This window comes from Passer domesticus, chromosome 1 (assembly GCF_036417665.1).
Source record: "Passer domesticus isolate bPasDom1 chromosome 1, bPasDom1.hap1, whole genome shotgun sequence".
NCBI classification, from domain to species: Eukaryota; Metazoa; Chordata; class Aves; order Passeriformes; family Passeridae; genus Passer; species Passer domesticus.
The window spans coordinates 126,939,641-126,952,886 of record NC_087474.1 but is presented as its reverse complement, the minus strand read 5'-3'; the positions used below and the strand labels follow the sequence as shown (position 1 = coordinate 126,952,886).

The window sequence follows — 13,246 nt, the reverse complement described above, 5'->3', positions numbered from 1 at the left end:
TCTTTTTTTTGATTTGTTTGTCACCAACTTATGCCTTCCCGAAAGCAGGTGTTGCCACACCAGAACCTCAGGGAAGCTCAGAACCTGCCTGTGCTGCGGTCACCTCCCCCAGGGAGCCTGGGGTGCTGGGAAATGTCCAGCCAAGGGGTCCTCACCACACACCTCTGTTAAAATAAAGCCGGGATAATTGTGGACATTTTCATCCTTCACCCATCTAGCTCCCCTGACTGACGTAGAAGCGAGTCCAAAGTCAGAAAATACAACCACTGTTTATTTCTCACTCTTACAGGAATGATGACTAATTTTGAGAAGAGAAATGCAGAAGTAATCAGGATTTTTTTAAAGTCACAGTAAGGAGGTTGGCTGTTTCTGCTGCTGACTCCTATTTCCAGAATTCCTATACACATAATTGCTAAATGAAGTTTGTCATATGCACTTTATTCTTGCATTGTGAACTGTACTGGTTTCAGCTGGCATAGAGTTCATTTTATTTCTATTAGTTGATACAGCTCTGTGTTTTGCCTGCAGTATGGGAACAGTGTTGATAACACATTGGTGTTTTAGTTGTTGCTAAGCAGTGTTTACCCTAAGTCAAGGGCTTTTCAGGTTCCCATCCTCTGCCACTGAGCAGGTGCACAAGAATCTGGGAGGGATCACAGCTGGGAGAGCTGACCTGAACTGGCCAAAGGGATATTCCATACCTTAGAACATCATACTCAGCATACAAACTGTGGGAATTGGCCAGGAGCCACCAATCCCTGCTCAGGGATGGGCTGGGCATCAGGGCATGGTGAGCAACTCTGTTGTCCATCACTTCTTTCTCTTGGGTTTTATTTCACTCCTTCAATTTTCTCGATGATGCTGATGCTGATTATTATTATTTTACTTTATTTCAATTCTTAAACTTTTCTCGCCCCCACCCATGGGTTGTACCTTTCTCCAATTCTCCCCTGCATCCCACCAGGACAGGAGTGAGCGAGAGGCTGGCTGCCACCTGGGGTTAAACCATAACATGAACCTGAACAGTTAAACTTGTACCACATTTTCAAATCTGTTTTATTGGAAGGATGTCCCAAGTCACACAAGTCAGAGCAATTTATGGGATAAACAAGAGGCAGGAGAACTTCTATCAACTAACAAAAGGACCAGTGGTTGAGTGAAACAAAAACTGAACAAATAAAACACCAAAGAAAAAGACATTTTGGACATTTCACATAAATGAAAATTTGAAAGTATTAATATGCATGGTGGACAGGTAGAGTCAAACTAAACCTGTATGGCTGTTAGAATTGTGGAAGTATGAGAACAAGATGTTTGGATTACTTATTTAATTTACATGGGATTATGTTAGTTTTGTTTTATTGTGTGTCCAGGAAAGTTGAGAGGGGAGACCATGACTTCCTGTAGTGTCTGGAAGAAGAGAGGAAAACATGCAGAACCCGCACTCCTTTACTTTATAACTAAAATAATAATTATTATTTTGAGATTTTCTTTTGTAAAGAAAGAAGCCACTCGACAAAAAACCCCAAACATATATGGTGGGTGAGGGGGGAGGGCAGTGGGGACAAATTTACTACAAAAGTAAGTCAATCAGATACTAACAAAAGATTATTCCAGAGAATGATTGTTAGTATCTTCTGAACAAATTGTTGAATTTGTCTTAAATTTTAACCAGATCCTTTTCTTTTCCAAGTGTGGCAGCCCATGTCACAGCTTTAATTCAGAACTGATGGGCCTCCCACAGCAGGGTGGGTGCCTTTTCCACTCACTCTGAATGTGAAACAAGTCAATGGTAAGCCTTTAGCATCACTGCTGTCACCAAGGGTGAACATCCAAAGGTTCAGTTGTCTCTTGGGAGTGGAATGCAGCACAGCATTCCCCATTCAGAACAGCAAGGGGAGGCATTTCAGTTAATTGCTGAGGTCACCCACATTGAGCAGCTGCTCATTCTGATGGAGTGGTTCAGTTAAAATGTTCTACTGTCATTGCTGTAATGAGCCAAGGAAATAAATCCATGGTTGGAAGAGTCTGGATCCAGCATCTGACCTTTGTATAGTGTCAACAACTTGTGAAACAAATCTGGACTAGCCCACTAATGGGCTGAGGTTACAGACCAGAAATGGAGACTAGATGATCTTTAAGGTCCCTTCCAACCCAAGCCATTGTGTTATTCTGTAAATCTGAAAGGGTACACTCTCCTTAGGTTTTAAATTGATGTTTCCCACTATGGTAGATCCATTGTCACAGCACAATGACAGACAACAAGCACAATGACAGCCGGCAGAATCTGAAGCCTTGCAAAAACAAGCCATTTGCACTGACAGGGCTAATCAGTTTAAACAACAACAAAGCCATTAAAAACCACCTACAGCACCAGGTTATTTGTTTGATATCTCAAATCTACACATCAAACAGCTAGGAACTTGGAAGTAAAAGCAAAGAGCCTGAGTGGGGAATCTACTACCATGTGGTATCTCAACAGTCACATGGTATAAGGAGCAAAGGCCTCTGAATTGACAGCACTTTAGTTTAGTTTAGACTTAAACTTCTTATATTTTAAAATCTGAGTGTTTTTACATTTAAAAAAAGGTGGTGGATCCTTTAGATTTGTTTCTAGACAAATGGAAAGCAACCAGTTCAGAAGAAAAGTTGATGAAATGTCATTAAATGGGAGGTGAGGGAGCCCAAGAATGTAGCAAAGATAATGTGAACACAAGAGACACTAAGAGGGGAGACAAGAAAGAAGCAATTCCTCTACAAAACAATACAATGTGATAATCTGTGCTTGTGCCCTGTAAAAATAAACAAAAGCAGCACAAGATTTAGTCGTCAAGACAGGCACAGAATGTGAAAACATAGTCAAATTGCCAGCAATAAATATAAAATCTGCAGAAGTATGAGAATCAGCATGGTTAAGGTAGAATTATAATGCAAAAACAAACAAGCAAAAAAAAAAAGACTAGCAACAAAAAGAAATCCTCATTATCAATATGTTTATAGTCTAAGAGTAAGAAAAACCTTCTGGCCCTACACAGAGAAAAGCTGATGAGAGATGACACACAGCAGACCATCATGTCTAGGACATCAGTCTTCACCAAGGGGGTCAAATGCAAGCAGTGATTGGCATAAATAATAGTAATGACAGGTAAGATTTCAGGAGGCACAGGAGAGAGACAGAGAATGTGAATGGAAGTGCATGCACCTCTGCACAATGGAAAAAACCCAAGTAAACAAACCAAAGCAACAAAACCCAGGTAAGAATATTAAAGACCCAGTGAGTCAGTTTAACTTCAAATTCCTGGGGAAAACAATCCAAAACAGATCAATTAGCAGCACCTGGAAGATAATCCTAAGTAATAGACAAAAGAGATTTGTTAAATCAGATTGCTAACTTCCTCTGACAGCCTCCCAGAGAGGTAGGAGAGAAATCACAGATGTCACACCTTCCCTTCAGAAAAGCTTTGAAACTGCCTTGAGATATTTTAACAACCAGGTTACAGAAGCAGGAAGAATAAATATTAGTTGTGGGTGTGAGAAACAAAGGTTAAATGTATCATCATCAGGACAGAGTACTGATCTGGAAGAATGGAGTGAAATGTAGCAGGTGATATGCAAAATATTGCTCACAGGCAGGAAATGTCTAATATGGGAATTCAGGATGGGAAACAAGGCCTCAGACTACAGCAGGTCACAAAGACAAATGTCATGCTGTTCTAAGACACATATTGCTGTGAGATATAAAATAAGAGTGAAAAGCCTGAGCATAATCTGTTGAAATCAGGAAAGTCCTTCTACTTCACTCTGGTTTTGTCTGAAGACCTAGGGCATGATGGTCCTAGACCTGTCTGGGTCTAGGGAACAGAAATAAGAATGAAAACTGGTCTAGAAAATGTGATTTATGGGGAAGTGGAATGGACAAGCTAGTGTGGGGTGGGGGGAGCCCACCTGAGGGGTGGCTGTTACCTTGGAAGACTACTTTAAAGAGAAGAGAATTGTCTCTTCAGAACAAGTCCTAATGAGCTTAAAATGAGCATAGAAAAGGTTCAGGTTAATAAGCACTGGAGAAGGGCAGACAAGAACATGAAAAAACTATTGGAAGGGTAGTGAAGCAATGGAAGAGATTTCACCAAGAAAGAGCTTTAAAAACAGCTGAAACAAACACTTCTTCATAAAACAGATTGCATCTTTGGGGCAGAGACCACTTGAGACTGAGACCTTATGGCTGGGAGCAATGGTGGAGGAATGCCATGGTGGCAAAGCAGAAGTGAGGGGAGGAAAAAAGTGGTTTAGAAACACAGAGAGAAGCACTGAGGGAAGTCACGTGACAAAAAGGAAGCTGGGAAAAATAAAGATGAAAAAAGAGACTACCATTTGCAGGGAGAGTCATTTCAGAGGTGTGTTAACACTTTTATGAGCAACGACTTAGGAGGATGCACCTGAAGTCAAGAGAAAATACAAGCTCCGGGTGCTTGGATCTACTCTTGTTGCAGGTTTTGTTTTAATGTTTTAATTTAGCAAATAATGCAGTACAAGAAAAGCATATGCACAGAGAGGCAGACAGTTGATGCTGAAGATGCAGCACCCACATGACCCATGTTGGCATGGCAGGCTGTATGTTTTGCTTCAACCCAGCTTCAGCCTGCTCCTGTGCCTGGTTCAGTGCTAAGAGCACGCTGGAAGAACATCTTCCAATCTTACTTCATCTGAAAGGAATCCAGCTCATGTTCCCCCGGATCCCCCAGCAGAGTGAACCACAAGGGATGTACTCCAATAGCACACTCCTGATCTGAGCTAATAACATAACAGAGACTCATAGAAAGCCCAGCCAGAGGGATCCAGGGACCAAGCGTGACATCCATGTGGCAGAGACCAAAGCAGGACACACCAGCCATAGCAGACCAGAACAACAGTGCTTTCCTGCACTGTTACACTGATATAAATGCTTTGCAGCAACAAGCATGACTGCAGTGACAGTGCTCAATCTCTAGACAACAGGCACTGACTGATTTGAGACAACATACTGATGATTTTAACTGACATCTGATGTGACATATGGACATCTTTGGTAGATCTGTAAATACATTGGAACAACTATCACAATATTTTAACTTAGCAACTGCATTGCTTTAAACTAACATTGCTAATAATCTGTCTTATTTTTCTTTCTTTCTTTCTTTCTTTTCTTTAAATGAACACCTATGTCTAGGGACTTTCTGACTCATAAATTAAAACAGCAAAACCAAAACAAAGGGCCAAGCACCCAAATCATCAATCTTTTCCAGCTGCCGAGTCATAGAGCAGCAACCAAGACAAAGAATGTTTCAGTTTCTCCTCGCCACTTCCTAATATCAACATATTTTCATTTCATTAACTTTCTTTTTCTAAAGAAGTGCCAAATTGTGCACACATGTCTGTGTGTGTCCCTGTTTAGATTCTGAGCTGCAAGGCCGTCCTCTGTTCCTCATGCTCTGTAGCTTCTGAAATATTTAGCCCCTTCAGATTCCTTCTCAAGGTCTGTTTTCTTTCTTACTCTCTGCACATCACACATCTAACACGGTTCCCTGAATAATGATCCAGGATTTGACTGGGTGGTTGATAATAAAATTTCTTTCAGGTCATTTCAAGTGATGCTCCTATGTAAAACAGTAAACTGATTTGTGCATGCATTGGCAAGTTTGCAGTTTAATTTTTGAGTAAAACCCTGTAAGTGCTATGAGATTCCTCCTTCTACCTCTATTTCCATTCTTTACAAATAAACCCACATTTTATCTGTAAAACCCCACGAAGAATCTCAACTAATATCAACAAATACAATTAAAACATTTGCAGAGAAATTCAAGATACTTTTTAATATGTGAGAGAAGCTATAGAAATCTGGTTTTATTCTCAGATAATTAAATTTAAGGGGATAAATGGCTGAAGGCATAAAACATAAGAATATCTTAACTGAGGATCTGAGCCAGCTCGTGTTGCAGAGCTGTGTTTGCGAGACAGGCATTATTTACACATTCTGGTGAAGTACTCCACAGATTTAACATTTTAAGGCAGTTTATGAATTTCTAATGTCAATTCACATAAAGCATGCTTAAACACCCAGATGCTATGACCAAAACCAAATGAGTCATAAATCTGAAGTTCATCTGAACTGGCGAGGTTAAGTCAAGTTTCTAGTTTAAATTTACATTGCCTTGGATGTGTAAATTAACATCCAAGCAGCAAAATTTACTTTTAATTGGCTTGGACCGTAGATGAACTCTTTCCTTTTTAGTCTGCCTTCTAATTTTAATTGGGTAGAAAGCTACTGTAAATATTTTCTTCTTTCTCACCCCTTCTTCCCAAGGTTTTTCATAAACAAGTGAGGTATTGTTTAGCTGCTGTGCTCTAGACCCCACACACCCCAAAGCAAAACAGAGAAAAAGTATGTGTTCAGATTGCTACAGAGCAGGATTTTATACATTTTTTGATCACACACCAGCAAACAACTTTCCTTCCTCCAAACAAACTGATCAGTACAACTTATAGTGTCTTTTTAGCATTGCTTCTCATCATCTGTAAGGACAGAAGAGGAGGCTTGGAAACTTCAGCAAAGGAACCTAAACAGATTTGCTCAGCAGTCTCCAAGTCTCTGGTCAACAGCCCTGTGCTGTTCAAAGCCCAAGCACAAGTGCATCACTGTTCTCTCATTTAAATGTAGAATAATTCTAGGATTCATGGCAATGCCAGCTTAAACTTAGCTCTAAAGAAACCCTTTGTTTTCAAATAAATCAGTGCCTGGTTTTAGATAATTCTATAAAGAATCCTATTCATCCACCACATAACCTATTAGTTAACATGAAAAGAGCACCAAAGAGGCAGCCAACCTCCAAAAAATTCTGAAGAAAAGTGAAGTTAAACCAATCTATCTGGCATATGCCTTTAGAGTTACATATAATGTGTGTGGACACAGACACAAGATGTAAAAGCTCATTGCAAACAGCACTGTTCATTCTTGACACAAACACTTTACACCAAGACAGCTGAAAATTTTGTAGCACACATTCTCTCACCAGAGCACAGTAATTGTCTGTTCTTCTGTCACTGCTCAAAGTGTCACACTATTTTCAAGGGACACAACCAAGGCACAGTTTTGGGGTTCCCTGAGAGAGAAACGCCACCTGTTTATTATCAGGGCTCTGAAAGCAGAAGGATGGCAATAAAGAATTGTTAGTCCCTAAAATTCCAAAGACAGATATTCTCTTAACAAAGGCTGATTTGAGAGGGTGAAATTTAGATATTAAAATAGTAAAATACAACTTTTTCACTGGTCTGAAAACTCCGTGACCCCTTTTAAAGAGCAATTGATGAAAAGAAGTTAATTATTTACAAGATATTTACCAGGAGTGCTGGGAGAATGAATTAACAGCATTACATTTATTGCTTAAATGAAACAGGGGGGTCTAGTATTTGAAAAAAAAAAAAGGAAAAAAATCAGGAGGCTAATTGGATACTTGGATTCTAGGCTATCAGCATCCACTATGACCCCTTCTGTTTCAGGTCTTACCTCTCATAAAACGTTGCTATATAGTCCTTAATGCTACATGCTCTTTTTACTTACCTTTTTATGAAAACATATAGCTTTTTTTCTTGCCCCCCCCTCCCCCCAACACTTTAATATATTCAAGATGCACCACTACTATGGCAGCAAGGAAGCAGAAGTCTCCTAGTTCTCTGATGCACTTGTCTTCAAGGCATTTGACAGTCTGGGTACTTTTGCCAGGTAATTTTTATTTCTGAATCGTCCTAAGTTTTCTCTGTTTTGTAGTTTTTGTCAGCATTCCAAACTTGTAGACTTAATGCATTTTGCTTTTGCAAAGTATGGTTAAGTCCCATTCAAAGGGAGTACAGGAGTTATTTTCTTCTTTAATTACCTCCTGTCCCTCTTCTATGCTCTTTCCAGCATTAAAGCAAAACACATACCATAAACTGGAAATTCTACCATGTTTGACTAAAAGCATTCATTTTCTGAATGCTCAGTCCTTTCTTCTTTACTAAATTTAGTATAAAACATATTTTGGGGTTTGATAGTGATCCCAGTTCATAAATACCTAACACTAGGAATTTACAAACAAACAAAAATCTAAACCTAAATTATTACAATATAAACACACAGTAGTTCAGAGTCATGCAGACCAAGTACACTTGCATGCTAATGCATTCAACGTTCCTTCACTTAAGCAGGAACTACACAGGGTATGGAAGAGGCCAAAACACAGTCATGGGCTGCAGCACGTTCTCTAGGTGAGTTGGAGGCAACTGGACTTATTTTGTTAGCCTTGAGAAGAGGCTTGAGGGGTGCCTAACAGCAGCCTCCCAGTGTCTTGGAGAACGTTCCCAAGACAGACTGGCTGGCACGTTGCAGAGAAGGAAAATCCCCACAAGGATAACTGACCACCAGGACAGGGTGTCCAGGGAGGCTGTGAGCCTCTGTCTTTGGAGGTTTTCAAAACCCAGGCAAACACAGCCCTGAGCAGCCCTGTCTGAACACTCAGGGTGAGGAGTTAACTCAAGCTGGTGAGTTAACTCACTACTTTCCAAGGCTCCTTCTAAACAGAATAACATCATCATTTAAGATGTTTAGCCACCAGCAGCACTTACCCTTCCAGCTTATTTTCCTAGCTGAATCCAGAAATATCACTGTAATGCAATATTACAATACCATGGGGCAATAATCTTCACAGGTGCCCATTTCCTCACTAAAATACCAATCTGAGCACAGATTAATTATGCAAAGCTCTAAAATAGCTATCAAGATAGTTACTGAAAAATAGATCTGTGTTTCCTACTCATGCCTTGTTTTAACAGCAAAGTTATAAGGTCTCAATATATGGCACACAGTTTGGATATATTTAGATATCAGATTTTGCATCCTATATTATACTAATAGCTGGAATTGACTTCAGTTGCATGGCTCTTCAAAAACCACTCAGATATGGGGTATAACTCCGTGGGGCACAGCAAATCTATTCTGATGCACCTGCTGCATTAGCAACATTGAGTTCAGGATGGGAGGCAAAGCTTTCCTTGGTCCAATGTCTGTTCCAAAATACTTTGCAACTAACAATATAGTGAAGATGTTTTCAATAGTTCTGTTTCCTCAGTTATTTCACAACAGTGAGCAGGAGATGGAGAAGTACCACTGAAGGAAAATTAATCCCAAGGGCTGGAAGAGACAACAGCAGCCAAGCAGCATGATGGTGCCTCATAAGGTAATGGAAACATGTCGGTCCTGCTTCTCTTCAGAGGCAAAGGATCAGAAGTTGGTACCCCTTTGGTTTGCTCCCAGAGGAACATAACCGTCTGTAAAGCTATGCAACTTCTGCACTGGCAGTATTTTGCAATAGTATTTGGCAAGACACTCAGCACTAGCAGCTTGCCAGTTGCCCTCACTGTTTCAAACAAGACTGCCAAGAAGTAAGATGTGACATGTCTTTGAATAAAGGAGCTGTGAAATAAATTTAGACATCAGTCTTGCTTAGCCACACTCCCCAAACCCCCAGGTGCTTTCCTGCCCTAAGCCACAGAAAAAACTATAGTTGCAAAGTAAAGCATTTCAAATATGAGGGAATATGGAAGTTCTTTCTCCTCCTCAGATGATGCTCACAGGGTGTCAGAGAAACTGCAGTGAAAAGGTCACATGAAGATACAACCTTACTTCTTCCTTCGCTAAAGAGCAAAGAGAAAGAATCCTAACACAGAAATGGGCAAGGGAATCTCCATTACAGGTCAGGACACCAACACACAGATCTGTGGCACAGAACATGTAAAACACCACCTAAAAACCTGCATAATATAAAACTGGCAGAGCGACACCTATTGCCACACAGAAACACTGTGTGGAAGTGGTAGGCCAGGATGGAGATTCCTGCACTGGAAATGAGGCTTTCTGGAAGAAAACACTGGACATTTTCCCCACTTCAGCTTGCAGGCTTGAACTTCTAAACTGGGACTACAACCACCCAGATCTCTGAGCCTGTTCTCCTGGGCCCAGTTCTCTCCTAGAGAAATTAGTCAAGTGGTGATCCTCTCTTCAAACATAGAGGATGTCATGGAAATGCTCACTTCTGATAATCATCACCAGCAAGCAACCACCAGATCCCAGCCCTCCTCCCAGCAGGACACACTCTGCTGTGACAGCATCAAGGTTCTGGCTCCTTCACGCCAGCCTTGGGCAACCTGCTGCATCTTCCACCAGATGGCCCAGGCTGAACACAAGGAGCCAAGCGAGCCCTTCTGCTCGCCTCCTTCAGCCTATCCAACACTGCAGAGGTGACACAAGATGTGGGATTGAACCCCTCAGGCACAGGACCAGGAGCCCAGGTTTCTGCTGGTCAGACAAACCCCACCAGCAGCAGCTCTCAGGGAAGGGCGAGCACTGGCTCCTCTTTGGGCAGCGCTCCCAGAAGGAAACACACAGCTGCAATCCGAGACACGGGCGATCCATCAGCACGTGTGTTTACGATGTGCTTGCCAGGTGTCCCACTTTCTTCATCTCCTAAGGGCTTTGGTGCTCAGCTACAGCAGCTCTAGATAAGGCGCTTAAGAACTTTCTGCTCAAAGGGAGATCCAATATGTTTAAGACACTTTCAGAGTCAGGCAGACACAGTGTTAGGTGGTTTGGAAGACCTTGGGGGAATAAATTCTGTTTGAGAATTAGGAAAGCAAGCAGGAACCAGATTAACATATTTTATAATGTTCTTAAAGCAGCGGAAGCTGTTCAGTTCTACTTTGGAAAGTGTCTTTTCTTTGTAGGACATTTTAGCATATGGATAATGCCTAAACTAGAACAAAATGAATCCTTCAATACAAACACTCAAAGAGCTAACTTCAAATAAAAACAACATATTGCTTTACTACGGCTCAGTCTACATAAGTACATACATTATTTACAGTAGTTTCTAGTTCCTTGGCCTACAGAAAAAAAAAAAAATCATAGCAGCATAACTCTTCAATGACTTAGGGATGCCCAAAAATGAAGTCACAAAACCAACCAACAGTGACTTTCCTTTTGGGAAGCACACATTCCTTCAAAATAACATTCTTCTTAATGACAACTTAGACAGCCAAAACAAAAACATAATTTGGAACTGCAAATATGTGTAATCTGAGCTCTATTTCCATGCAGAAATGCAGGGTATTTGTGTATAAAATGGCTTGTAGCCATGGGACAAAAGAGCCCTAGTTACTTGCATGCAAATTATAAAACTGAAACCATCTGGAGAATGATCTGGGATGTAGGGAGGACAACCCAGGAGACAACTGATGTGTGGATGTGGCTGAAGGATCACAGCTTATTAGCAGCTTATCCTGTATGGATAGGAAGGAAAATAGGATTTGACATACCCTCTTATACAGTGATGATTAACATGAACCTGCAATTAGCATGCATGGCATTTTAGATTGTCAGATGATTTCCATCATAAACCCTAGATCCCAAGAGAAACAAGAGATGCTTTGCATCTAGTTTTATTTGCTAATACCTGGATCATTTTATTTAATATACTTTATTTTTGGCCCTCAGCATACCCTACTGAAATATTTTGTTGCTGGGTCAAGTCAGCTTTGGAGGCTTGCAGCTACTCCAGCTAGCTAGGCTGAAGCAATTCTGCATATTAAAAACCACCAATCACTATTTTAAACACATGCCATTACAGTCAAATTATCCACCTACTTGTGGATTGACTTTAAACAAGTCAAAAACTGAACAGAGTAGTGATTTTAAAGTGTTCACATCTTAAAACTTGAACTATTAGCTCTCTGAAATACATTATTTTATAAGCAGAGTGGACTAGGAGCCACCCAATTATTGTACCCCCATAAGTCTTTTGAAGACTTCTGTTCAATAAGACTTGAACATCCAGCTTTGTCAGGCTCCTTAGAAAGATACCTGTGTCCCTGGAGAATGAGAATGCACACACTGATCATAAAAAGCAAGAACTCCTATGGGTTGTTGATTATCAGGATGAAGATCCCCTCAGAACAACATAACCAATGAATTACACGTCCTGCAGCACTCTGGATGCAGCCCATGTATTCAGCAGTCCACATAACTTTCCCTCAGGAAATGTTTAATCCCCTTTGAAGATTACAATAGATACTGAATTTATTAGATTTGCATGAAAGAAATTAAATGCAAGGGCTGTCAACATCAATTTTGAGTGTCCAGTATAAATGTCAATGCTATTTCAATGCTTAGACCACATAATAAAGAGGCTGTAGCACTTACTGGAGAGAAATACAGCGATCACTAACTGATTTTTGCTGCCAACTAGTGCATATTTCTGCCCTTCATACAATCTCAAAAATTAAGGGAAAGAGCCTGAGAGAATTCAGATTTTAAAAGAAAAGCTTTGCAGGAGCGTGTAAGTCTCAGCAAGGGGAAGCCAAGGAGCTCTGACCAATGCTCACAAAAGCACATCCTGCAAGTAAAAAGTCATGCAAGTGAATATTACTCCTTCAAGCTCGACCCCCCTCTCCTTAATTCAAATCCCTCAAGCCTGCGTCAGAATTTTTCCTTCCCATAAAACATCTGTGCAGGGAGCACTAATACTTTGCAACTTCTTCTGCATAGGAGGAGGAAGCATTAGTTTAATTCTCTCCCTGCCTCCAACCTTCTCTCATGCTGAAGGTGTTTAAACGAGTACAGAGACAATTCCAGCCCTTGTTTCTCTGGCACAGAGACCACCAGACAGAGGGACTGCAGACCCAAACCGCGTTCACTGCTTTGCCTCTGCAAGGCACAAAGCAGAGCTAACCAGGGTCTCCTCATCCTGATGGGCCAGAGGTAAAGGACTCTGGAAAAGAGCTCTTTCACCTGCTCGAAATGTAAACGCCCAGCCATTCTTCACCTCTTAAATGCCTGGTTCCAGCATAGCTTTATGGAGCTAAGCAGTGGAACTGAAATGGAGTTTGGTGGTGTCCGTAGTTGCAGCCCAGAAAGTAAACCCTCCCACACCGAGCCAGCCATGCAAAATAAAGCACAGTTTGTAAAACTACATATGTACGCAGTGAAAACATTAGGGCAAGAGTACCAGCAGGAGCCAGTAACACTGCTGGAGAAGGGTGGAAATTTAAAAAAAAAAAAAAATAGGAGAATGTGAAATACTAAATTACTTTAAAACTTCTTTGCATACACAATATCTAAAATTACAGCTGCGGGGGCAGCAGAAGTTTCTCCATGTTTGTTTGTTGATCCGCCTGCGAGCACTTT

The 13,246-nt window shown here is 40.9% G+C and overlaps 1 protein-coding gene across 1 annotated transcript in view; it reads right to left on the bottom strand.

Moving 5' to 3' along the window:
• Positions 1-13,246, bottom strand: part of SGK3 (serum/glucocorticoid regulated kinase family member 3) — a 54,973-nt gene that overhangs the window by 41,259 nt on the left and 468 nt on the right. The gene's annotated exons all lie outside the window — the stretch shown is intronic.